Source organism: Natator depressus, chromosome 8 (genome assembly GCF_965152275.1).
Source record: "Natator depressus isolate rNatDep1 chromosome 8, rNatDep2.hap1, whole genome shotgun sequence".
NCBI classification, from domain to species: domain Eukaryota; kingdom Metazoa; phylum Chordata; order Testudines; family Cheloniidae; genus Natator; species Natator depressus.
The window spans coordinates 90,774,840-90,800,592 of NC_134241.1; the positions used below are offsets into that span (position 1 = coordinate 90,774,840).

A 25,753-nucleotide genomic window follows, 5' to 3' on the forward strand; every position below is an offset into this window, starting at 1 on the left:
GGGGTCTCCCGAGTTCAAGATGCTCTAGCCATGCATCCTCTTGTCCCTGATATGCCAGCAAACTCACACAGTATCATTAAGGTAAGGCTAGGCAATTTTTTTTTTTTATGATTAATGATGGTTTATTTCAGCCTCTGATTTCCAGTGTAGGTGTGGTGGGGTGGTAGTGGTACTTGTTTGATTTATTTATATTAGGCAGGGGGTGGAGGAAGGGTTCATATATCCGTGGTCACACTCACAGTCTGAGCTGCTTTGGTAAAAAAGCACATACTTAATTTGCATTCAAACGGCATCTCTGGTTCCTATCTCTCAGTAATGCTTGAATAGATTGTAGTGTATACAAACCTGGCAATCACTCCAGACTAAACTGACAATAGTGGGGAAAACACTGTTTAATTCTTCTATTTTATTTTTATTTTTTTGTCTTGGAAATAATAAAATTATTCCTTGCCATTCACGTTCTTTCAGGAAATTACAATTGACAAAAGTAAAGTAGTTTGGTTGTTATTTATTGATTCCCAGCTAAATTCACAGAGTCCTGCGTAGGAATCAATGCCCTCCAAACTGCATTTGTTTTAAGCTTCCAGCCTCCTCTAGACAAGAGTTTTTTGTTTTTTTGGTTTATTTTGCAGGCACAAAAGCACTTTAGTCAGCACAAATTTGAAGGTAGAACAAAACCCAGTAACAGCATCTCTCAAGCTGCTATCAATTTTCCACCAGAGAACACTTCAGGACATGAAGTCCTTTGTCTATTTTCAGAAGCCAGCTTCACTGACATTACATGAACTACAACATTAGAGCATGTTCCGCACTGTTTCTAACTATAACCTTAAAAAAAAAGGAAAGAAAAAGATGGCTTGGAATATTGCCAGGGCATAATGATTTCAATTCTGAAGAAATCCAGCAACCAATTACCCTAAATTCAACATTTTCTTGTACTATAAGTTTTAAATCTCTTCTAATCAAATAGGAGAACCCATTCTCCTCGTTTTGCTATGGTGTTTGTTACGCACAGGCCTCCACAAGTCTGTTTGTTTTTTAAAAAACGAAAGATTACATTTGCTGTATGTATGAAAAATGGTCGAATCATACATTTCAGAAAACTAGAACAATGTACAACAGGCTAATTGTGATCCATAATTCAATTTTCAAACCTTTCATTGCTGCCATTTCAAAGGTAACATTCTATCTGAATTGCCATACCGAGATGGTTGCAATTATGTAAAACGAAACTAGGCTTGTTGGAAACTGGAAAAGTCATCTTGTTAAACAGATGATGGCCAGCCTTTATAACAGTTGATTGCAAAAGGATGCAACCACTTTGCTTATATTTCCTATTTTAATCAGTCCCCTCTGCCTGTGTACCCAATTTATACCACCACACATGGAAGTTTATACTATTCGGGTATTTGTTCCTTGAATCCCCTTTTAGGGCAAGACTGCCTAATATGCAATCTATTCTATAAGAGGCACGGTGGAAAAAAGGCATAGCACTGAAATGTGATGGCAAGGAGCTGAACATGCTGCACAATCTAAAAAGGATGGCAAGATAGGTGCACATCCCCTGCTCATGAGGGAGCTGGGGGAGGAATTGTGCTCCTAATGCACAAACCCCCCTAGTGCTCCTCAGGGTATGGTGCAGTTTTACACTGCCTTGAACCAAGGGCTAATGTTAGCATCCAGCCTCTAATGCCAATCTTGTCAGCAAGTTAAAAATACCCACACCACCACCAAATGACAAGGATGAAATAACTTTCCATATTTGTTGGCAGCACAACTTTTAAAGATGTGATTGTGGCCACGGGTAAGCACCTCATTCCCAGCTAAAATAAGAAGGTGGGTTGTAGCATCTGGCTAGATCTTGCACGGACATTTATCAGACAGAGTGGCAATGGGAAAGGTGCACAACCTCTGTTTGTTTGAAGGCTGAAGCAAAAGCAAAAGAAAACTTACAGCCTTCTAAAGGTGACACTGGATGCTGATGAAACAAGAATACAGGCAGCTTTTCTATTGCAACCAAGAGATACAGGGGGCCTCTTTCAATGTAATTGTAACACCTGCATTACTTGGCACATTGCCTCATTGGATGCAAAAACAAAGTCAACAACAACTAGGAGGTTATTACTAGTACTATTATTATTGGCCTTGTGTAGAATACAGTAATCGGTCAGAGAAAGGCATAACAAGAACCAATGGCTGGAAGTTAAAGCCGTACAAATTCAAATTAGAAATAAGGCAAATGTTTTTAACAGTGAGGGTGATTAACCATTGGAATAAGGGGGTGATTGATTCTTCATCTCTTGTAGTCTTCAAATCAAGACTGAGTGCCTTTATGCAAGGTATGCTTTAGTCAAGCACAAGCTACTGGGCTCAATAGAGGAATAACTGGATGAAAGTCTATGGCCTGTGTTATACAAGAAGTGGATCTAATGGTCTCTTCTGGCCTTAATAAACCCCAAACAAAAAAAAAGTATGCATTTGTCTTTCTTGGAAACCTCTCTTCAAAGTAACTCTATGCCCCATTACCTGGACCTATTCAAAAATGTATAAAGAACACAAAAATGGTTTCCTCTAAAATTTGCCAAGTTTCCAGTACCAAATTTTCATCAACATTATTCTTCATGAATTGTATTAGGGATCAGGGCCCCTTTATGTTAGGCACTGTATAAAGCCACTGAATAGACAGTTGCAAGCCCAAAGAGCTTACAGTCCAAGTATAAGATGAGATGCAAGGCAACTGCAAAATTATCAGGACCAGTTTAATAAGCAACACTCGCAGCACACCAGCTGTAGCCTTCTTGCTTGTGCCTGTTGATTAAATGAGTGCACCATTCATGAAATCTGAAAAAGGCTGAAAAGAATTCTGAAATTTTTTCAGAAAAAAAAATCTGAAAACTCTAGACTTTAAGGCCAAAAGGGCCCATCATGATCATTTAGTCTGACCTCCTGCACATAGTTGGCCAAAGAATCTCACCCACACCTGTAATAGATCCCTAAGTCTACTGAAGTCCTCAAATCATGGTTTAAAGACTTTAAGTTACAAAGAATTCACCACTTACACTAATGTAAATCTGCAAGTGACTCATGACCCATGCTTCAGAGGAAAGCAAAACTCCCCAGGGTCTCTGCCAATCTGACCTGGGGAAAAATTCCTTCCCAACCCCAAATGTGGCAATCAGTTAGACCGTGAGCAAGATCCCCCAGGCAGATACCTGGGAAAGAATTCTCTGTAGTAACTCAGAGCCCTCCCCATCTACTGGCCTGTCTCCAGCAGCTTGGGATTTTTGCTACTGGCGGTTGCTGATGGGACTGCCTACAACGGCATGTGGCCTATCATCCCATCCCATCCATGAAGCTCAGTCTTGAGGCCAGTTGGGTTTTTTCCCCCCCACTGTTCCCCTTGGAAGGCCGTTCCAGAACTTCACTCCTCTCATGGTTAGAAACCTTTGTCGAATTTCAAGCCTAAACTTGTTGATGGTAACTGCACATGCAAATACCAGTTTCCATTCCCTAACATGTGTACATACAATTAGCCATGTTATATATGACTGTTGTGGACACACAAAATGGATGCCCTCAGAAATTTTGGAGGCCTGCTAAAAAGTTGGCCCCATTTGATCAGGATATTCTGTGAGATGTGAAATCATAGAACATCAGGGTTGGAAGGGACCTCAGGAGGTCATCTAGTCCAACCCCCTGCTCAAAGCAGGATCGATCCCCAATTAAATCATCCCAGCCAGGGCTTTGTCAAGCCTGACCTTAAAAACCTCTAAGGAAGGAGATTCTACCACCTCCCTAGGTAATGCATTCCAGTGTTTCACCACCCTCCTAGTGAAAAAGTTTTTCCTAATATCCAACCTAAACCTCCCCCACTGCAACTTGAGACCATTACTCCTTGTCCTGTCCTCTGCTACCACTGAGAATAGTCTAGAACCATCCTCTTTGGAACCACCTCAGGTAGTTGAAAGCAGCTATCAAATCCCCCTCATTCTTCTCTTCTGCAGACTAAACAATCCCAGTTCCCTCAGCCTCTCCTCATAAGTCATGTGTTCCAGACACCTAATCATTTTTGTGTCCCTTTGCTGGACTCTCTGCAATTTTTCCACATCCTTCTTGTAGTGTGGGGCCCAAAACTGGACACAGTACTCCAGAGGAGGCCTCACCAATGTCGAATAGAGGGGAACAATCACGTCCCTCGATCTGCTGGCTATGCCCCTACTTATACATCCCAAAATGCCATTGGCCTTCTTGGCAAGAAGGGCACACTGACTCATATCCAGCTTCTTGTCCATTGTCACCCCTAGGTCCTTTTCCGCAGAACTGTTGCCTAGCCATTCGGTCCCTAGTCTGTAGCGGTGCATTGGGTTCTTCCGTCCTAAGTGCAGGACCCTGCACTTATCCTTGTTGAACCTCAGATCTCTTTTGGCCCAATCCTCCAATTTGTCTAGGTCCCTCTGTATCCTATCCCTGCCCTCCAGCGTATCTACCACTCCTCCTAGTTTAGTATCATTCGCAAATTTGCTGAGTGCGCAATTCACACCATCCTCCAGATCATTTATGAAGATATTGAGCAAAACCGGCCCCAGGACCAACCCTTGGGGCACTCCACTTGATACCGGCTGCCAACTAGCCATGGAGCCATTGATCACTACCCGTAGAGCCCGACAATCTAGCCAACTTTCTACCCACCTTATAGTGCATTCATCCAGCCCATACTTCTTTAACTTGCTGACAAGAATACTGTGGGAGACCGTGTCAAAAGCTTTGCTAAAGTCAAGAAACAATACATCCACTGCTTTCCCTTCATCCACAGAACCAGTAATCTCATCATAGAAGACGATTAGATTAAACAGGCATGACCTTCCCTTGGTGAATCCATGCTGACTGTTCCTGATCACTTTCCTTTTGTGTAAGTGCTTCAGGATTGATTCCTTGAGGACCTGCTCCATGATTTTTCTGGGGACTGAGGTGAGGCTGGCTGGCCTGTAGTTCCCAGGATCCTCCTTCTTCCCTTTTTTAAAGATGGGCACTACATTAGCCTTTTTCCAGTCATCCGGGACTTCCCCCATTCGCCATGAGTTTTCAAAGATAATGGCCAATGGCTCTGCAATCACAGCCTCCAATTCCTTTAGCACTCTCGGATGCAACACGTCCGGCCCCATGGACTTGTGCATGTCCAGCTTTTCTAAATAGTCCCTAACCACCTCTTTCTCCACAGAGGGCTGGCCTCCTACTCCCCATGCTGTCATGCCCAGCGCAGCAGTCTGGGAGCTGACCTTGTTCGTGAAGACAGAATGCTTTTTTTGCCTGAGTACATTAGCTTTTTCCACATCCTCTGTCACTAGGTTGCCTCCCTCATTCAGTAAGGAGCCCACACTTTCCTTGGCTTTCTTCTTGTTGCCAACAAACCTGAAGAAACCCTTCTTGTTACTCTTAACATCTCTTGCTAGCTGCAGCTCCAGGTGTGATTTGGCCCTCCTGATTTCATTCCTACATGCCCGAGCAATATTTTTATACTCTTCCCTGGTCATTTGTCCAATCTTCCACTTCTTGTAAGCTTCTTTTGTATGTTTAAGATCCGCAAGGATTTCACCATTAAGCCAAGCTGGTCACCTGCCATATTTACTATTCTTTTGACACATTGGGATGGTTTGTCCCTGTAACCTCAACAGGGATTCCTTGAAATACAGCCAGCTCTCCTGGACTCCTTTCCCCTTCATGTTATTCCCCCAGGGGATCCTACCCATCAGTTCCCTGCGGGAGTCGAAGTCTGCTTTCCTGAAGTCCAGGGTCCGTATTCTGCTGCTTACCTTTCTTCCCTGTGTCAGGATCCTGAACTCAACCAACTCATGGTCACTGCCTCCCAGATTCCCATCCACTTTTGCTTCCCCCACTAATTCTTCCCAGTTTGTGAGCAGCAGGTCAAGAAAAGCTCCCCCCTAGTTGGCTCCTCTAGCACTTGCACCAGGAAATTGTCCCCTACATTTTCCAAAAACTTCCTGGATTGTCTATGCACCACTGTAGTGCTCTCCCAGCAGATATCAGGAAGATTAAAGTCGCCCATGAGAACCAGGGCGTGTGATCTAGTAGCTTCTGCAAGTTGCCGGAAGAAAGCCTCATCCACCTCATCCCCCTGGTCCGGTGGTCTATAGCAGACTCCCACCACTGCATCACCCTTGTTGCTCACGCTTCTAAACTTAATCCAGAGACACTCAGGTTTTTCTGCAGTTTCATACCGGAGCTCTGAGCAGTCATACTGCTCCCTTACATACAGTGCTACTCCCCCACCTTTTCTGCCCTGCCTGTCCTTCCTGAACAGTTTATAACCATCCATGACAGTACTCCAGTCATGTGAGTTATCCCACCAAGTCTGTTATTCCAATCACGTCATAATTCCTTGACATCACCAGGACCTCCAGTTCTCCCTGCTTGTTTCCAAGGCTTTGTGCATTTGTATATAGGCACTTGAGATAACCTGCTGATCGCCCCTCAAATCTGTATACTATACTGTAGTTCGGGGGTATTTGCTGAGAAGAATGAATAATTTAGAGGTAAACAGGGATTAGAACTGAAAAGGTTGTAACAAATTAGTAGGAATCTTTTACACAGTTAATACTTTCTACACAATTAACTTTAAATAAGAGAATGAACCCAGTTATTTGCTAGTATGTATAGCTTTATCACCCCTGTAATCTGCAGGCCTTATCCAAAGCCTACTGATATCATGGAAAGACTCCCTGGCCCAGATTTTTAAAGGGTTTTGAAGGTCAGTGGAACTTAGGCTCATAAGTGCTAAATCATTTTTGAAAATGAGACTTAGGTGTTACTAAGCGGAGCAATGCCTAAATACCTTTCAAAATCTGGGCCCATGTGACTATGGATTGGTATTTCAATACCATGAAGTGTCAGCTCAATGCCAGCTTTGGATTAGAATGAAAGGCTTTTGACTAGCTGAATAGGTACTGATTAGAGTTGTACAACAGCTACCAGTTTAACCTTCACAAATATTACACTGCATAAACGGATAGTCACTAATTTGACCAACAGTATAATTTTGCTGTTTCTGTCTGAACACAGCATTGCACAGAAAGAAGAGTTTTCCATATAAGAGAACAGCTATTTGACAAATATTCAAAGCAAACAATATAATTTAACTTTGTTGCAAACTTGTGAAAATGAGAGCAATTTATGGTTTTGTGGATAAATCAGGGAGGCACTCTAGCAATGATTCAGACTGAAATTAACACTGGTACAGAGAAAGCCTCAGAAACATTCAGGATCTGTTCTCTTTGACGTTTGTATTTTAACTAGGACTGTCAATCGCATGCATTAACTGTGAGTGACGTAAAACAAATTAGCTAGATTTAAAAAAATAGTCACAATTAATTGCAGTTTTAATTGCACTGTTAAACAACAGAATGCCAATTTAAAATTATAAATATTTTTGGATGTTCTACATTTTCAAATATATTGATTTCAATTACAACACAATACAAAATATACAGTGTTCACTTTATATTACTATTTTTGATTATAAATTTGCAGTGTAAAAAAAGTTAAACAAAAAAAATAGTATTTTTCAATTCACCTCATACAAGTCCACTCAGTCCGACTTCTTGTTCAGCCAATTGCTAGGACAAACAAGTTTGTTTTCATTTATAGGAGATAATTCTGCCTGCTTTTTATGTACAATGTCACCTGAAAGTGAGACCAGCCATTCACATGGCACTGTTGTAGCCAGCGTTGCAAGGTATTTACGTGCCAGATGTGTTAAACATTCATATACCTCTTCATGCTTTGACTTGTAGGCTATAAAGTTTTACATTGTTTTGTTTGAGTGGAGTTATGTAAAAAAATAATTCTACATTTGTAAGTTGAAGTTTCACGTTAAAGAGATTGCACTCAATTAATTGTGATTTTTTAACCATTTGACAGCCTACCAAAAATATATAATACATTTAAATTGTTATTCTATTATTGTTTAACAATGTGATTAAAAATGAAATTAATCACAACTTTTTTTTAACCTCACGATTGAGATTTTTTTTTTTTTTTAACATTGAACAGTCCTAATTCTAACAGAAACATTTCCATGTCCCTTGCAGTCAATTACGTTACTACATCAGAGCCTGGGCCTGGTTCTGGAGAACTGGCATGAACCTGTATCAATCCAAACCTTACTTAGAGATTCAGAGATTAAACCATGGGAAACCTATGTTTATTTGACCTATGTTTGCTTATTTATTACAAGGTAATAAAGTCACGATCTGTGGTTTTATGTGAAACTGTTCCCTCTGCAAAATTCATGCACCTCTTTATAAGTCAGCCTTGGAATTGCTCCCAAGTTGCTCTGGGGAGGAGTGTTCACCAGAAATGAAAACACATTGTGGAACCAACATTAATATCGGACTCTGTCCCAGACTTCTCTGAAATAGAAATTGAAGGCCAGGTAAACAGGTGTAGCTCAGCCCTCTATGACAAATTTCATCTAGATTAGCAAGGTTTGTGGTCATGTAACCAGTTGAAGCACTTAGCTACAGAGTGATCAATAAGCAAAGATTATTATGATGCTGTTTATCTGGTATAAAAAGAAAATGAGCCAAAGTTCAGCATCTTTAAATACAGTGAGAAAACAGAGCATTATTCAATTTGTTTCGAAGCACTGCTAAGAAATCTTTGGGGTGTGAATGTCATGGGATTTGAACGTTTTATCTTTGCTCTTTGTAAGCGGGGGAATAGTCCCGCTATCGTGGGGAACTTTCCTGGCTTCTGCACTACCCCGGTGAAGTGGGCTAGCGAAAGGATCTGAGTCCTTGCTCCCACTTCCTTTACCCAGTGGTCCCCCTACCCTTGAGGGCTCCGCTTCCACTCTCCTGTCTAGCAGAGTCCTTGTAATCCCAACAAGGCTGGGTCCAGGATTCCTGGGGGGCTCAACTCCTAACCCTGCTGCGGTCACCTAGGACAGGGGCTAGGGTGTCCCCACTCTGGGGTACTCTCTCTGCACTGGGCCCTTCTCTGACCCACTGACCATTACATACAATTTAAAGCAAATGCAAGTTATTTAATCAATTATTTTTAAAAAGAGTAAGGAAAAATGGAAAAGGTTAAAGGAAACACATCACCCAGCTCTGTGGCAGGGAACATCACAAACAGTGTCTCTGGAATGTCAGGGCAGTTCAGTCTGTTCCTTGTAAGTCCCAGGCCTCCTTCTCAGGCCCTGGCTGTGCTGCAGGGATGCTGTGGGTTGGACACTTGCTCTGGTGGTGGCCACACGCTCTCAGGCTCTAAGTGGTAGGACCCTTTTTCCCAGTGTCACCCCCACCCTGTCATGGTTACGATCCAAGCCTGGCTTGCAAAGCCTCTTGGCTGAGGCGTCTCCCCGTGCTGGGCCCACTGCCCAGGGTCCCCCTCACTCTCCCCAGCTGCTCACCGCACCCAGCTCCGGACTGCTCCAGCTCCACCACTCGGTCTCAGCACTGCTGCTGCTCTGCCTCCAGCTCCCTGGGCTGCTTCGCTGGCTCTGGTTGCTACAGCTCTGCTCCCAGGACAGGTCTGCTCTGCAGGCTGCTTCTGTGACTCTGCTCCCAGCAGTGACCTGCTTCCTGGGCTGCTTTTCTGGCCCCTCTGGCTCTGGTTGCTGCAGCTTTCTTCCCAGGGCAAGTCTGCTCTCTGGGCTGGGCCTCTGGCTTTGGGGCTGCAGCTCTGCTCCCAGGACAGGGTCTGCTCTCTCTGGGTGGCTTTTCTGGTCCCGGCACAGCCCTGCCCCCCAGCTTAGCTTGGGCCCCTGCTTTCTCCTTAGCTCAGCCCCACTCTGTTTGACCCAGCCAATTCTAGCTCACAGGGAGGATGGGACCTCCCTGGCCTCCTGACTCCCTGATTAGCCTGCCCACCCTGTCATTCAGGCTGACCTGGAGAACTGGCCTCTCCCCATTGTTCCTGGGGGCTGTCAGTCTCAGGGTCCTGATTCCCCATCAACCCTTCCCCCTTTTTAGTACTGGGAGTTAGCAACTAAAACACCCCCACTGAATGTTAGTAAGGGGGCAACAGTCCCCTTACATCTCCTACTGCAGCAAAGTTCCTGATGGTGCTGGGGAACCCTTTCTATTCTCAGTGCTTTTGGTCCTGATGTCACTTAAAGATGAGACAGCTCAGTCTATGCCAAGGCAGGCCTGATTTAGACATTCTTGTAAATGGACTGGGATTGCCTAAACTCATGGCACATGTCCACGTCTGACTTAGATTAGGTCTCTTGCTTTGGCCAGTCTAACTCAGTTTCACAAAGGGTAAAGTTTTCTTCACTGCGTGTAAGGTATTTTGCTATACTGTTGCTCATTTTCTTCAGGCCCAGACTGCAAGTTTGTCACTCACTATAAATTGTAACAGAAATATACAAAGCTTATCCAGGGGCATGTGAGGTGAGATATATTACTGTACTTGAACACTATGAAAGATTGTCGTCACCTAATCATTTCTGTGCAAGTGACCTCTCTGTATACAGTATCCATATAAAGATGCACGAGAGTGGGTGAATGGAGCTATCCTGGTTCATACCAGCTGACGGCCTGGCCCTTAATTTAAAAACATTAGTACAAATATCTAAGGCAGTGTCATCGCTAGTCTTTGAATTTTTGTCACCAGAATGACTTCTTTTTCAGGAAGTTTATTAGCTTTACCACACTGTATTGTGTTTTACTATTTTGATCCATTAGCAATTCCACTCACCGTCCCCTATACAAAGAAAGATACAAAGCATAAAAGAAAAATGAAAGGGCTACCAAAGATACATGGAACAGTCTGACATTACCGTTCTCATGCTCTCATGACAAATGCAGAGCTGAGAAGAGGAAATGACATGTAGTGAAGATGCCACTGTAATAAAAATTGCAACAAGAATGAAAAATAATGCATTGCACTTATACAGTTGGAGGATCTCAAGGCATTATTATCCCATTTTATAGATGGGGAAAAGACACAGATTGGGCAAGTGAATTGCCCAAGATAACACAGCAAGTCAGTGTCTGAGTTGGGAGCAGCACTCAGGGTTAAATTACTTACCAGAGGACACTTATGAAGTCAGTAGCAGAGGTGGAGATAGAACCCAGCTGTCCTCACCATCAGTCCCCTGCTCTAACTACTGTATATTCTGTGGCACAATCCTAGAAATCCATGTCAAGGTCTTGAAACTACATTCAAGCCTCATTGGTATAGTGCCTGTTGACCATTATATATGGTGTCACTGTACAAAATCCACAGCAATGAGGAATTTATTTCCTTTTAGGACAAAAAAGTTCAAAATCACCGTTATAAACATAATTAAGGTACCTGAAACAGATATTTCTACTTGCAATGTAAGTTGCATCGTGGCTCTAAGATGAACATGTTGCATTCATTTAGTGGATATTTGTAATGCTATGTTATCTTTAGCACAAATCTGCTATACAACAGATCTCAGCAACTCGAAACAAAAGTATCCTTTAAAAAAAAAATCACATGATAGCATCCTTCATGCCTGGCCCTGTTGTGATTTTACACTGAGGGTGCATTTTAATTGATGAAATGTGCTACACAGCACAATCTGAAAAAGTAACAACCTTTAGTTACCATTTGGAGATGTGATGGAAGTGCCAGAAGTTAAATTCTTACGACTAAATGAAATAACAGAAGTTCCCTATCCTTTCTTGAAGACGCTCATTAGTTTTAACTTTTATCACATTCTGTTTGCCATGGATTCCATCCAAGAATGACGGATGTAACTTATTAAGCAAGTGATAATTTCAAAACTCCAAGTGTCACTACTCTGTGTGGAAGCATAGTTACCTTGAGTAGGATCAGAGGTTTCACTAACACTGCTTTAAAGCTAGTATTATCACAGAGGGAATTATTACAGGGGAAAGAATGTTCCAAACAGTGTGAAAGATGCAAGGCAGGCATCTGAATGGACACATAAATAAGTCATGAATGTTTGAGAAATAGTCTGGTAGTTGGATGCTTCAGCACACACAGGAAACCAAGTAAAACAGGGCATTGGTGTCTGGGAGGCAATGGACCAAGAGGCTTCTCTTAAATTCAGGCCCAAAGTGGAAAACAATGACCTCTCAGACACCACGAAGCTTCCTCCTGCCAAGGGACTGATCTACAACTTTTCTGATCATGTGCCCAAAACTGCAGTCTTTACACATGGAAGTAGCCCCATTGACTGCACTGGGAGTACTCACATGAGTAAGGATTGCAGGAACAGACCCTCGTGCCTCACCATAAATGCACGTGACGGCGAGGTGGGAATTATATAGTCCAATAAGATCTGAGCTTTTCAGATCAAGAAAAAAAAAAACAAACAAACCAGTCCACATGATCCCTCATCATCTTTACCTCAAAAACACCCTTAGTGTCTTAAGTGCCACACTCCCTACTTTTTCAAAGATTTATCCATCTCCAGTGGACATTTAGTCTAACCATATTCACTTGTACTTCCTGCCAGCTTCTGACATTGTAAATGGGGTTGTATAAAATAAGAACCAAGACAAAACCATATTTCAAACTGAACCTATCCCCTTCCCACCCACTCCCTTTCCTGTATGTGCGCGCACATGCACCCAATTACTTTCCCTCATGCCTCAGCTTTGCTGGTTTTGCCCAGAAGCAGAAATACCATTAGAGAAAGCTACCTTTGTGCTCTGCCTAGCTTAGATGAAACCAGATTTCTAAAACAGAGGGATCTAGATAAATTTATGTACCTTAATTACTAGTTGCTTATTGACTTGAACAGAAATCCTGTACCTTTTGAAGTTCCCTCACCACTAGTTGTGAACTTGTTTCATATCCCAATTGAAAAAAAAAGGTGGGGGGGGGAGAAGAGGGTATCCAATCTAGAATATCAGTGCTAAGCCTCATTAATTTGTGAAGAGGGTTTTTGGATTCAAACCCCAGTATCTGTTTGGATCTGGTTTTGAATCCAACTGAAAGGGACCCCATTTTTAATATCTACTCTGGCTGCAGCTCAAACTAGTGGAAACCTTTCAGTGGGTCTCACAAGACTTCTATGATTGTCTGCTGATATTTCATAAGACCAGCTTGTAAGAGTTTGGCAGCACCAAATATAAGCCTGGGCTTATGTTTGATTCACACAAAAAACTGAACTCTGAATTCTAGACTAAACCACATCCAAATATCACCTCCTTGGCCCATCTTAATTCTATTTTGTACACAGAAAATTCAGGCTGAATTGCTTCAACTTCAGTCCATGGCCTCTTCTCTTTCCCTTCTCTCTCTCCAGTTTAGTTACTTGCAAGAATCTAACAGGCAAATATTTTTTGCTGGATCTCCTTATGAGTAGTTCCTTCCACAGCCCTCTATGGTTAAGTGCAACCGTAGGAAATATGGGCTGACCCTTAGGTGGCTGTCACAGGTTTGGAGCTCTTTATACATTCATTTAAAACAATAAAGCAGAGACCCAGACTGAAGAAAGAAAACAATGTTTTGTCATTGTTGGAGTCAGATATTCTGTGACTGTAGCTACATGGCTGAGCTGGGGAGTTCTCTCAGGAACAGCTTAATGGTATTTCTTCGAAGACGACAAAAACTTATTTCAGCTTACACGTTTAACAGTATCCACCACAATGGCTAATAAACAGCCTCTGTTCCCACTAGTATACCATAAAGGTGTTTAAAATTCCTACCATTCATTAGAACGGTATGTGTGCAATCTTCAGCCAGTTCTCAGCCTTTGCTTTTGTTAGCACTTTGAGACTCGCTTTTCCCCCTATAATCTATCCAGTTCCCCATTTCTTTGTCTGACCTCTTAAGACACCCACCTTGAAGCCTTTTCCTTACCCGTGATGCACTTTTGCATCACCTTGTTTATCATTCTTCTATGTGTAATTATTGCGAGAGCAGCGGGGCATGCCTATCCTTGGTGGATGCAGTGATTCTTCATTGAGCACTTTCTGTTGTTTGTTTCTTCTGTGCTGTATTTCACCCACCACTGCTGGCAGTCCTCGAATGTATGCTTTACCGGAAGTCTACATGTTCATTCATCTCCCTTTTTGGTCTCACTTTCATCTTAATTAGACATGTGATTAGATTATGATTATTATTGTTTGTGAGCTCCCATGCACATTCCACAGTCACTCCATTACTCAGTACTAAGTCAAGATTTGCTCTGTAGGGGGCAAACTTTGCCTTCCCTTACAGCCATCAGCACATGCGTGCAACTGAGGACTCTAGATTTCTTTTGTTAATTTAGGGGCAAAAACTAGAGGTGCCTGACATGCCTACATAAAGGTCAAAAGAAGTTTAAGAGTATCATGGCTGCTGTATGGGGATCAAAAACTGGGCTGGAACCTCACAAAACCACAATGTCTTGCAAGATTTCCAGCACTTTCTGCTTCTGGTTGAGCAGGAAAAACTATCCTCAACGTCAGTCCACAGCATCTTCATTATATTTTCTTGGATTCATAGATTTTAAGTCCAGAAAAGACCCATTAGATCAGCTGGTCTGACATCCTGTACATAACACCGCCCTGAGAATTTTATTAGTCTTGTATTGAGCCTAATAACCTGTGCTTGACTAGAGTATATTCCATATTGCAGCATTTCTGCCTTTACGTCTAGCGTAAACATAAAAATGCAAAGTTACAGGACACCAAAATCTAATGGTCTGGAAAAGGTAATTAGTGTTATTTGCATTACTGTAGCTCTGCATGCTGTCCAAATGCATAGAGAGACAGTTTCTATCCCAAAGAACTTACAATGTCAAAAGATAAAATTTTCAAATTTCAATTAGTTTCAGGCTAACTTTTTGGCTCTGCTGTTGGATCTTATTTAACCTGAATCAGTTTGCCCATCTCTAAATGCTCCTGGGATGTTCTGGACTATAGCAAGGAAACCCTTCAATGTAATGCATGTTGAAATATTGCTAAATCCTGACTTGAAGGATAAAGCATTTATCTTTATAGCAGGGTATGAAAAGGTAATTACTATACATTTTGTAAGTTTCTGGGCCTAAACTTACAACACATTAAAGTAGACACTGGTGCTTATTAAGGCCATAATAAAAGAGGAAGCTAATAGTTTATACTTCAAAACATTTTATACACCTTGATTAATCTTCACAACATGTGAAAGTACTTAAGTATTATTCCCATTTCGCAGATGACACAATGGAGACAGAGGTTTAAGGGCCTGTTGCATCTCCCACTGAAGTTGTAAGCAGGGTCTGAATGAAGTTTCCTCTGATATCCGGTGACAAATTGGGGGAAAAGACTTCAGGAGCAGACCATATTTGCATAGTCTCAGCTACTCTGCCTAGGTGTTCAGCAGACAGAGCTGCTTTGCCAAAGTGATCAATTTTGGCTGGTTTTGGGTTACAATTCATTTGAGTAGGGACAATGTTCACTCATTGATATATTTTGCTTTCCACAACCAACTCTCTGTACAACTTTTCTTGAGTGATGTACCTGAATACTTGGATGCAAATATCTAAACTGTATTGTTAAATTTATTCACCTAAATTTGGGTTATTGCTGATTATGTACTATATGTATCTTATGATTTTTAAATCAAACTTTGTATTTGTGGATAATCTAAGCACTATGCCCAGATGTACAACAGACACCCTTTTCTTAACCTGTGTATTATATAATTGTTTAACATTAGCTTTAATAAAAATTTTAAATTTGAATGCAGGGTAATGAAATGTTACCCTTATTGCATGAGTAGAGGGCAGCAGAACTGTACTTAGCATGCTCTGATCAAGGGAGTCATCCTAAATTGAACCTCACTTGCTAAAAAGGGGGAAGTGATGCCAAATCCCAGTGGAAGTCAGAGGGGGTGGGGACAGGTGTTCCTACTTGCTGGCATACCCTGCTTAAAAAAAAAGTCCTAGACACCACTTGACTCTCACTTCTCTAGTGTTTAAAGGCAAGCTAATTGGACCGTGATTGCTAGAGCTGAAGTCACCAATGAGGCATCTCAAAGCTAAGCCTTAGAACTGATGTGGGGACAGTGTTGCAGGGAAAGACAACGCAGAAGCTACACTAGCAATAAGGTTCCCCGTGAATCACTAAGCACTAGAATCACCAAGACCTGGGCGAAGTGGTGGAACCTCAGAATGCGGCATTGCAGAAGCAGCACTGAGCAACAAACAGCAGCAGAGATAACAGCTGAGCTAAACAGAGGCAGAGAGATTGGGGGCAGTGAGCAGCAGGAGAGATAACAGGGGCAGTAAGCTAAGTCCAAAGCAAACTGTGAAGAGTTACAAAGAGATCTCGCAACACTGACTGGGCAAGAAAATGGCAGATGAAATTCAACATTGATAAATGCAAAGTAATACACAATGGAAAACATAATCCCAATTATACATACAAAATGATGGGGTCTAAATTAGCTGTTACCACTCAAGAAAGAGATCTTGGAGTCATTGTGGATAGTTCTCTGAAACATCCACTCAGTGTGCAGCAGCAGTCAAAAAAAGCTTACAGAATGCTAAGAACCATTAGGAAAGGGATAGACAAGACAGAAAATATCATAATGCTACTATATAAATCCATTGTATGCCTACACCTTGAATACTGTGTGCAGTTCTGGTTGCCCCATCTCAGAAAAGGATGTGTTAGAATTGGAGAAGGTACAGAAAAGGGCAACAAAAGTTATTAGGGGCATGGAACAGCATCCATGCGAGGAGAGATTAAAGAGACTGGAACTTTTCAACTTGAAAACAGAGAGCTAGGGGGTGTAGCAAGGCAAAACTCACTGGCGCAGCACCTCCTGTCGGTCATCCTGGGAATTAGCTCTCCAGCTCTGGAGTGCCCTCTGCTGGGTGATGTCCCACTTGCCTCATGCCCCTGTGTCCCTCCCAGACCCCAGTGCCCCTTACCTCAGGGTTCTGCCCTCTGCAGTACCCCCACAGTCTCTGGGTCTCTCCTTCCCAGGGAACCCCCAATCCTCTATCCCTACCCTGCCTCAGTGGCAACTGCCAGTCATCATCTAGCCCCCACGCACTGGGGCAGACTGCAGTCTGTAATCCACTCATCACTGGCAAGCAGGGTTTGGACCTGCTGCCTTTCCCTGCAGCCCAGTACCTGCTTTGGCCTTTCTGCCAGGCCTGAGCAGCCCAGCCCAGCCCAGCCCAGCCCAGCCCAGCCCAGCCTGCCCCTGCCCCTGCCCCTGCCCCTGCCCCTGCCCCTGCCCCTGCCCCTGCCCCTGCCCCTGCCCCTGCCCCTGCCCCTGCCAGGCAGCCAAGTCAGTCTCCCTCCAAGGCTGGAGAGAGAGACTCCCTCTGCTCCTGTCCAGCAGCCCTTTTATAGGGCCAGCTGCAGCCTGCCTGGGGTGTGGCCCCAGCTGTGGCTGCTTCTCCAATCAGCCAAGCCTATTGGCTCCCCAGGGCAGCCCTTTCCCAGGGCTGTTTTAACCCCTTCCGGGCCGGAGCGGGTGACCACCCCGCTACAGGGGGATATACAAAAGTCTATAAAATCATGACCAGTGTGGAGAAAGTAATTGTTATTTACTCCTTCACATAACACATGAACCAAGGGTCACCCACTGAAATTAATAGGCAGAAAGTTTAAAACACACAAAAAGGAAGTACTACTACACACAATGCAGTCAGCCTGTGGAACGTATTGCCAGGGGATGTTGTGAAGGCCAACACTATAATGGGGTTAAAAAAAAAACTAGATAAGTTCATGGAGGATAGGTCCATCAATGGCTATTTGCCAAGAGGGTCAGGAATGCCACCCCATGCTCTGGGTGTCCTAAGCCTCTATTGACAGAAGCTGGGAGTGGACAACAGGGGATGGATCACTTGCTAATTGCCATGTTCTGTTAATTCCCTCTGAAGCACCTGGCACTGGCCCCTGTCAGAAGACAGGACACTGGGTTAGATGGACCATTAGTTTGACCCAGTGTGGCCGTTCTTATGTTCTTAAGCAGCCAGCAACAGCAGAGAAAACAGCAGCGGCGGCAAGGAGCAGCAGCAGCAGCCACAAGCCATTTGCTGAAATGGCCGCAGCAGCAGAGGCCTGGCTCAACGCTCCACCCCCTTTCAAGGAGCAGGAGGTGAACCCACGTGAACACACCTCTGAACTCTGGGTCCTCGCTGACCGAGGACAACCAAATGTGAGGGGGGAGGAGTGGCGGGAAAGGGGAATGACATGCTAAAGTGATATTCGTTCATTGGACTTTCACACCACAAGGTGGGAAATTGAGGCCAAGGACACCGTCCAATGTACTGTGGGGTGGGAGTTTGCTTACGGTTATATGGTTTCAAATCACAGTTGTGGTGTTTTCCCAAATTAATGCTGGGTGCCCTTTCCCTTTTAACAAAAATTTTCCTTTTGCTATACACAGAATCAGTGTATACACAGCTCGCGAGTGGGGAAGTATTGCCTCTTAGGGCTGGTCTACACTACCGCGGTAAGTCGACCTAAGCTATGCTACTTCAATTATGTGAATAACGTAACTGAAGCTGATGCAGCTTAGGTTGAGTTAATGCAGTGTCTACACAGCGCCGTGTCAACGGGAGACGCTCTCCCACCGACTTACCTTACACTTCTCAGGGAGCTAGAGTACCGAAGTCAATGGTAGAGTGCTCTGTGATTGATTTAGTGTGTCTTCACTAGACCCGCTAAATCGACACCACTGCATCAATTGCAGCAGTGCCAATCTACCGGTAAGTGTAGACATGGCCTTAGAGGCACCCAGGGTTGAGTTTGGTCTTCCCAAATTAGTGGGTGGGGGCTCAAGCTGGTTCTGTTTTGTCTCATTAAGAGAAACCCCTAGATATTGGACCCTGGCCCTTGTTGCCGACACCACCTGGCAGAAGGGTTACAAAGTCAATAGAAATACTCACACTGACTTCCACAGGAGTTGGGCCAGAATCTGTGCCCAAGGTTGCACAACAAGTCTTTTTCTGAGTTGGGATTTGATTTTAATAGTTTCTGTCTCTCAGCCCACTAAAGCATTCTGCATTCCTTCCGCATTCCTTTACCTTGCCAGAGATCCTGTTCTCTTTGGAAATCACATTTGTTCCGGGTCTGTAATTGGCTAAAAGAAATGGATGAAAAAGACTCAACAGAAGATGACTATGACTTGGACTCTGATGCTGACATTAGTCACAATGTTGTGTGTGTGTATTTAAGACTGACAGACCCTGGTTGTCGGTGGGTGGGATCGAACCTGGGACCTCTGACAGCTAAATGCATGAGCCTCTACTGCATGAGCTAAAAGCCACATGGCCCTTAGCTAAGGCTGTAGCAGACTCATTAATCTCTAAGTGACCTCGGTGCCACGAGAAGGGGCAGAACACCACACCCAGGAGGTGGGTGGGTTACATACTTCCCCTAGCTAAGAAAGCACGTCCTGAACTTCAGAGACTTCCCAGTTGACTTCCCAGACGAGCCCCCACTTTTAACACCGACAGACTCCAGTTATTGGCAGGCAGGATCAAACCTGGGACCTTGGGAGCTAAATGTATGAGCCTCTACTGCATGAGCTAAAAGCCACATGGCCTTTAGTATCAGAGAGGTAGCTGTGTTAGTCTGTACCCACAAAAACAACAAGGAGTCCAGTGGCACCTTAAACTAACAGATTTATTTGGGCATAAGCTTTTGTGGGTAAAAAACCAATTCTTTAGATGTATGGAGTGAAAATTACAGATACAGGCATATATATACTGGGACATGAAGAGAAGGGAGTTACCTTAGAAGTGGAGAACCAGTGATGACAAGGCCAATTCAGTCAGGGTGGATGTGGTCCACTCCCAATAATTGATGAAGAGGTGTCAATACCAAGAGAGGGAAAATTGCTTTTGTCGTGAGCCAGCCACTCCCAGTCCCTATTCAAGCCCAAATTAATGGTGTTAAGTTTGCAAATGAAGTGTAGCTCTGCAGTTTCTCTCTGAAGTCTGTTTTTGAAGTTTTTTTGTTGAAGGATGGCTACTTTTAAATCTGTTATTGAATTTCCAGGGAGACTGAAATGTTCTCTGGCTTTTGTATGTTACCATTCCTGATATCTGATTTGTGTCCATTTATTCTTTTACGTAGAGACAGTCCGCTTTGGCCAATGTACGTGGCAGAGGGGCACTGCTGGCACATGATGGCATATATCACATTAGTAGATGTGCAGGTGAACAAGCCCCTGATGGTGTGGCTGATGTGGTTGGGTCCTATGATGGTGTTGCTAAAGTAGATATGGGGACAGAGTAGGCAACAGGGTTTGTTACAGGGACTGGTTCCTGGATTGGTGTTGCTGTGGTGTGGTGTGTAGTCGCTGGTGAGTATTTGCTTCAGTTTGGGGGGCTGTCTGTAAGCGAGGACTGGCCTGCTTCCAAGGTCTTTGAGAGTGAGCTATCTTCGAGACACTTCCTGAGGAAATTACAATGCATTGGTGATCTTCCTGAAAACACCATCCTGGCCACCATGGATGTAGAAGCTCTTTACACCAATATTCCACAGGAGGATGGACTACAAGCTGTCAGGAACAGTATCCCTGATGAGGCTACAGCACACCTGGTGGTTGAGCTTTGTAACTTTGTCCTCACCCACAACCATTTCAGATTTGGCGACAACTTATATGTTCAAGTCAGAGGCCCTGCTATGGGTACCTGCATGGCCCCACAGTATGCCAATATTTTTATGGCTGACTTAGAACAATGCTTCCTCAGCTCTTGTCCCCTAGCACCCCTCCTCTACTTGCGCTACATTGATGACATCTTCATCATGTGGACCCATGAAAAAGAAGCCCTTGAAGAATTCCACCTGGATTTCAACAATTTCCACCCCAACAACAACCTCAGCCTGGACCAGTTCATACAAGAGATCCATTTCCTGGACACTACAGTGCAAATAAGTGATGGTCACATAAACATCACCATATACCACAAACCTACTGACCGCTACTCTTACCTACATGCCTCCAGCTTCCATCCAGGACACATCACACGATCCATTGTCTACAACCAAGCCCTAAGATACAACCGCATTTGCTCCAATCTCTCAGACAGAGACAAACACCTACAAGTTCTTCATCAAGCATTCTTAAAACTAAAATACCTATCTCGAGAAGTGAGGAAACAGATTGACAGAGTGAGACGGGTACCCAGAAGTCACCTACTACAGGACAGGCCCAACAAGGAAAATAACAGAACACCACTGGCCATCACATACAGCCCCCAGCTAAAACCTCTCCAGCACATCATCAACGATCTACAACCTCTCCTGGAAAACGATCCCTCACTCTCACAGACCTTGGGAAGCAGGCCATGTTATGACATAACCCACACAAGAAGATTGTGGATGTCTGTCTCCTCTAGTGGCGGGTGTACAGAAGTTGTTAATGAATATACTACTGTTGTGAGCTGTGGGAATTAGTTCTTAAACTCAAGCAGTAAGCCATGCTTTTAGTGTGAGAGCTGCTGGATTCAATTCCCACTTTTCCCAAACACCGTCACTTACATGGAAAAAAATGTATATTTGCTAGGCAGACATCTATCCAATGACAAAATATCTATTTATTGGCAGACAAGAATGTTTGGCATTATTAAGCCTTATCCAGCCAAAACTTTCACTTTGTATGATAAATCTTTATATATATAATGACTCCTGTCATGTCAGGTCTCATACCCTTACATTGAAAGTTTATTTCCACTTTAACAGAAATAGACTTTGGAAAGTCTGGACCAGGAACCAACAAGAGAGAGGAAATTTTGTGTTAACACTAATGCTGTCTCTAAGATCACCTACTGTTCAGGGACCAGGGCATTAAAACCGAGCTTCCTGATTTTTGTTAGTTTTAAATCAGACCTATAGTGTTGTTTTAATGCTCTAGGGGTGTGAATTTAAAATGGCCTCTAAGTGTGGAAAGAGATTTTTTTTTTTAAAAAAGAGCTCAAACAACATTTTAAAGAGTGAAAAACAAGGAATATGAGCAAATATTTGTGAACATTTTTTGAGGGCTGCAAGCGGAACAAATCCTGGGATATTTTAGAATTGTCATGGGGCCAAATCCTGTTTCCTTTACTCATGTGACAAAGTCTCATTCAAGTCAATTGCTTGATGCTGCTTTCGTAAATAAAAGAGAGCAAAATTTAGGTCACGGTTTATGGAAAATAATATGAACAATTCTTTTTCAGCAGGAGAAGCCAAACGTATTGATTTGACCTATTTATGAAATACCCTTAGGGCTAGGATTTAGACTGAGCTTAATGCCTTGAATATGGGGCACAGGTAGCTCAGTGGGTTCAACATTGGCCTGCTAAACCCAGGGTTGTGAGTTCAATCCTTGAGGGGGCCATTTAGGGGTCTGGGGCAAAAACTGGGGATTGGTCCTGCTTTAAGCAGGGGGTTGGACTAGATGACCTCCTGAGGTCCCTTCCAACCCTGATATTCTATGACTCTATGGGGCACCATGTAGCTACACTGTCCCAAGAGGAGCCCTCATAAGGAACTGTGCCCTGGAGTATGTCTACACTTGCTACTGGGAAAGTGCTTTTCAGTTTAGGTGTAGACACACACATGCTAACTCTGCTCAAGCTAGTGCACTGAAATAGCAGTGTAGCTGGGAGTAGCATGGGTGGCGGTTTGGGTTAGCTACCAGAGGATGTACCCGGGGGGTCCCAGCAGGTTTGTACTCAAGAGGCTAGCCTGAACTGCTGCCCACACTACCCAAAGCTACACTGCTATTTTTAGTGGGCTAGCTCGAGCAGAGCTAGCACTTCTGTCTACCCAAGCTGGGAAGCATGCTCCCAGCTAGGGTTGCCAACTTTCTAATTTCACAAAACCGAACACCCTAGCCCTGCCCCTTCCCTGAGGCTCCGCCCCTTCCCCGAGGCCCCGGCCCCTGTTCACTACATTCCCCCTCCCTCGGTGGCTCGCTCTCCCCCACCCTCATTCACTTTCACTGGGCTGGGGCAGGGGGTTGGGGTGTGGGAGAGGGTGAGGGCTCTAAATGAGGGTGAGGGCTCTGGGGTGGGGCCAGAAACGAGGGGTTCAGGGTGTGGGAGGGGGCTCCAGGTGGGGCAGGGGGTTGGGGTGCAGGATGGGGTGAGGGCTCCAGGGTGGGGCTGGGGATGAGGGGTTCAGGGTGTGGGAGGAGGCTCTAGGCTGGAGTAGGGAGTTGAGGTGGAGGGGGTGGTGAGGGCTCTGGGCTGGGGGTGGGGATGAGGGGCTGGGGTACAGGAGGGGGCTCCTGGCTGGGTCTGAGGGATTCGGAGTGTGGGAGGGGCCTGCAGGTTGAGGCAGGTGGTTGGGGTGCAGGAGGGTTGAGGGATCCAGGGTGGGGCCAGGGATGAGGGGTTCAGGGTGTGGGAGGAGGCTCTAGGCTGGAGTAGGGAGTTGAGGTGGAGGGGGTGGTGAGGGCTCTGGGCTGGGGGTGCGGGCTCTGGGGTGCAGGAGGGGACTCTGGGTTTGGAAGGGCTCAGGGGTGGGGGTTGCGGTGCAGGAGGGGGTGCGGGCTCTGGGCTGGGGCCGGGGATGAGGGGTTTCAGGTGCAGGAGGGGGCTCCAGGTTTTGGGGGGGTCACAGAGATGGGGCAGGGGGTTGGGGCATGGGCTTACCTCAGATGGTTCCCAGTTGGCAGTGCAGTGGAGCCAAGGCAGGCTAGTCCCTACCTGTCGTGGGGCACCACACTGAGTCCCGGAAGTAGCCAGCAGGTCCGGCACCTAGGTGGTGGTGGTGGTGTGGGGGGCAGCAGGCTCTGCGAGCTGCTCTCGCCCGCAGGAACCATCCCCCCAGGTCCCATTGGCCGCAGTTCCCGGCCAATGAGAGTGCGGAGCCGGTGCTCGGGGTGGGGGCAGCACGCGGAGCCCTGTGGCCCCACCGCCTAGGAGCCGGACCTGCTGGCCGCTTCCAGGGTGCAGTGCAGTGCCAGGACAGGTAAGGACTAGCCTGCCTTGGCTCCGCAGCACTGCCGACCAGACTTTTAATGGCCTGGTCGGCTGTGCTGACCGGAGCCGCCAGGGTCTCTTTTTGACTCGGTGTTCCGGTCAAAAACTGGACACTTGGTTACTGTACTCCCAGCTGCAGCAAAGACATACCCTTAGAGTTACAATTCTCCTGTTCGCTCTTGCTTCTGGTCTGGAGTTGTTTGTTACAGCCCTTCACTAGTTACGGCACACGCCCCTTACCCCCTCGCATCTGCTCAGCTCCTCCGGCTACACATGGAAGGTTAGATCCAAGGCTCCATCCAGCCCCTTTCCACTCATCAGCTTGGTGCAGGAGAATTGGGTCCTCAGTCTGTTCTTGACCCCAGGCCTGAGCCAAGATGCCTGGAAGCTGTGCAGAGGCAGGGAGAGAGGGAGGGATAGCTCAGTGGTTTGAGCATTGGCCTGCTAAACCCAGGGTTGTGAGTTCAATCCTTGAGGGGGCCATTTTGGGATCTGGGGCAAAAATTGGGGATTGGCCCTGCTTTGAGCAGGGGGTTGGACTAGATGACCTCCTGAGGTCCCTTCCAACCCTGATATTCTATGATTCTATGAGGGAAGGGATGAGCAGCAGGAAGATGAGGAGTGTGCTTACTCCTTCCTCTAAACAGCCAAGTAACGGCTAGGGACAATCTAGCTTCCATAGCATTTTCACAGATTTTAGGCCACAAGGGACCATCATAATCATCTAGTTCAGTGGTTCTCAAAGCTGGTCCGCTGCTTGTTCAGGGAAAGCCCCCTGGCAGGCCAGGCCGGTTTGTTTACCTGCCGTGTCCACAGGTTCAGCCGATTGCAGATCCTACTGGCCGTGGTTCACTGCTCCAGGCCAATAGGGGCTGCAGAAAGTTGCGCAGGCCGAGGGACGTGCTGGCCGCCCTTCCCGCAGCCCCCATTGGCCTAGAGCGGTGAACTGCGGCCAGTGGGAGCCGTGATCGGCTGAACCTGTGGACGTGGCAGGTAAACAAACCGGCCAGGCCCGCCAGGGGGCTTTCCCTGAACAAGCGGCGGACCGGCTTTGAGAACCACTGATCTAATTGACCTCACAGATTTTAAGGAGGGATTTGATAGTGATGAAACCATGTGAAACCTACTGTTTCTACAGAATTTAAAAGCCATTCTAGAGAATTTAACAGAGAATTATATCCCTGCTAAAGAATTCTCTCTCCTGTAGAATTCAGTATTAAATTCCAGAGGCCTTCTGCACCAGGGCTGTATGCTAAATCCACTGTGCCTTTAGCTGTAGCAGGTCATTGTCTGATCCATTCTACTGTGTTAATAAGACATAATAAATCCAGCAACACTGAGGAAAATTAAAAAATGTGAAGAACTTTATTACTGATTTTGTATGTGCAGCTACAAGCAAATTGTTTGTAGCTTTTATTGATCAGAGAAGGCTGAGTAAGAGGTATTGTAGGACACATAAGGGGGAAATAATCAAAGCATAAAATTAATATACCAGTCACAGTATCTGAAATCTAAGAGCAATGAAAGATGTGTAAATAAAGTACTCCAGAGAAATGAAACTCCATGGCAGTGACTATCAAATTATTTACAACATAGCACAAACATCAATGAAAGCATTTTCCCCATTCAGACATTTAATAAATTCAGTCTATAATCATTGCTTTAAAGAATTAATTATGGCAGCAAAAGCCACATTTCACCAACTGACTCTGAAATGAAAGGTCAGCAGGAGCTTAATCTCCTCTGTAGGGGGAGCACTGCTTTTTGAAATTTTACTCTGGTACACGGTGTAAGGAATTTGAGAGACATTTGCCAAGAAGGAAAGAAAAGGCAGCACCAGTCTGTGCACAGAATGGCTAAAACTGGAGTGTTTAA

The 25,753-nt window shown here is 44.9% G+C and overlaps 1 protein-coding gene and 1 long non-coding RNA gene across 5 annotated transcripts in view; both read right to left on the reverse strand.

Annotated features, from left to right (window-relative positions):
- The window catches only part of NFIA (nuclear factor I A), a 450,646-nt gene that overhangs the window by 387,270 nt on the left and 37,623 nt on the right, over positions 1 to 25,753 (reverse strand). The window lies entirely within an intron of this gene.
- LOC141992942 (uncharacterized) lies at positions 18,979 to 24,261 on the reverse strand. Its single transcript, XR_012640697.1, has 3 exons — positions 24,119 to 24,261; positions 19,696 to 19,831; positions 18,979 to 19,041 (listed from the first exon to the last, which is right to left on the reverse strand). It is a non-coding gene; the product is annotated as an uncharacterized LOC141992942 (long non-coding RNA).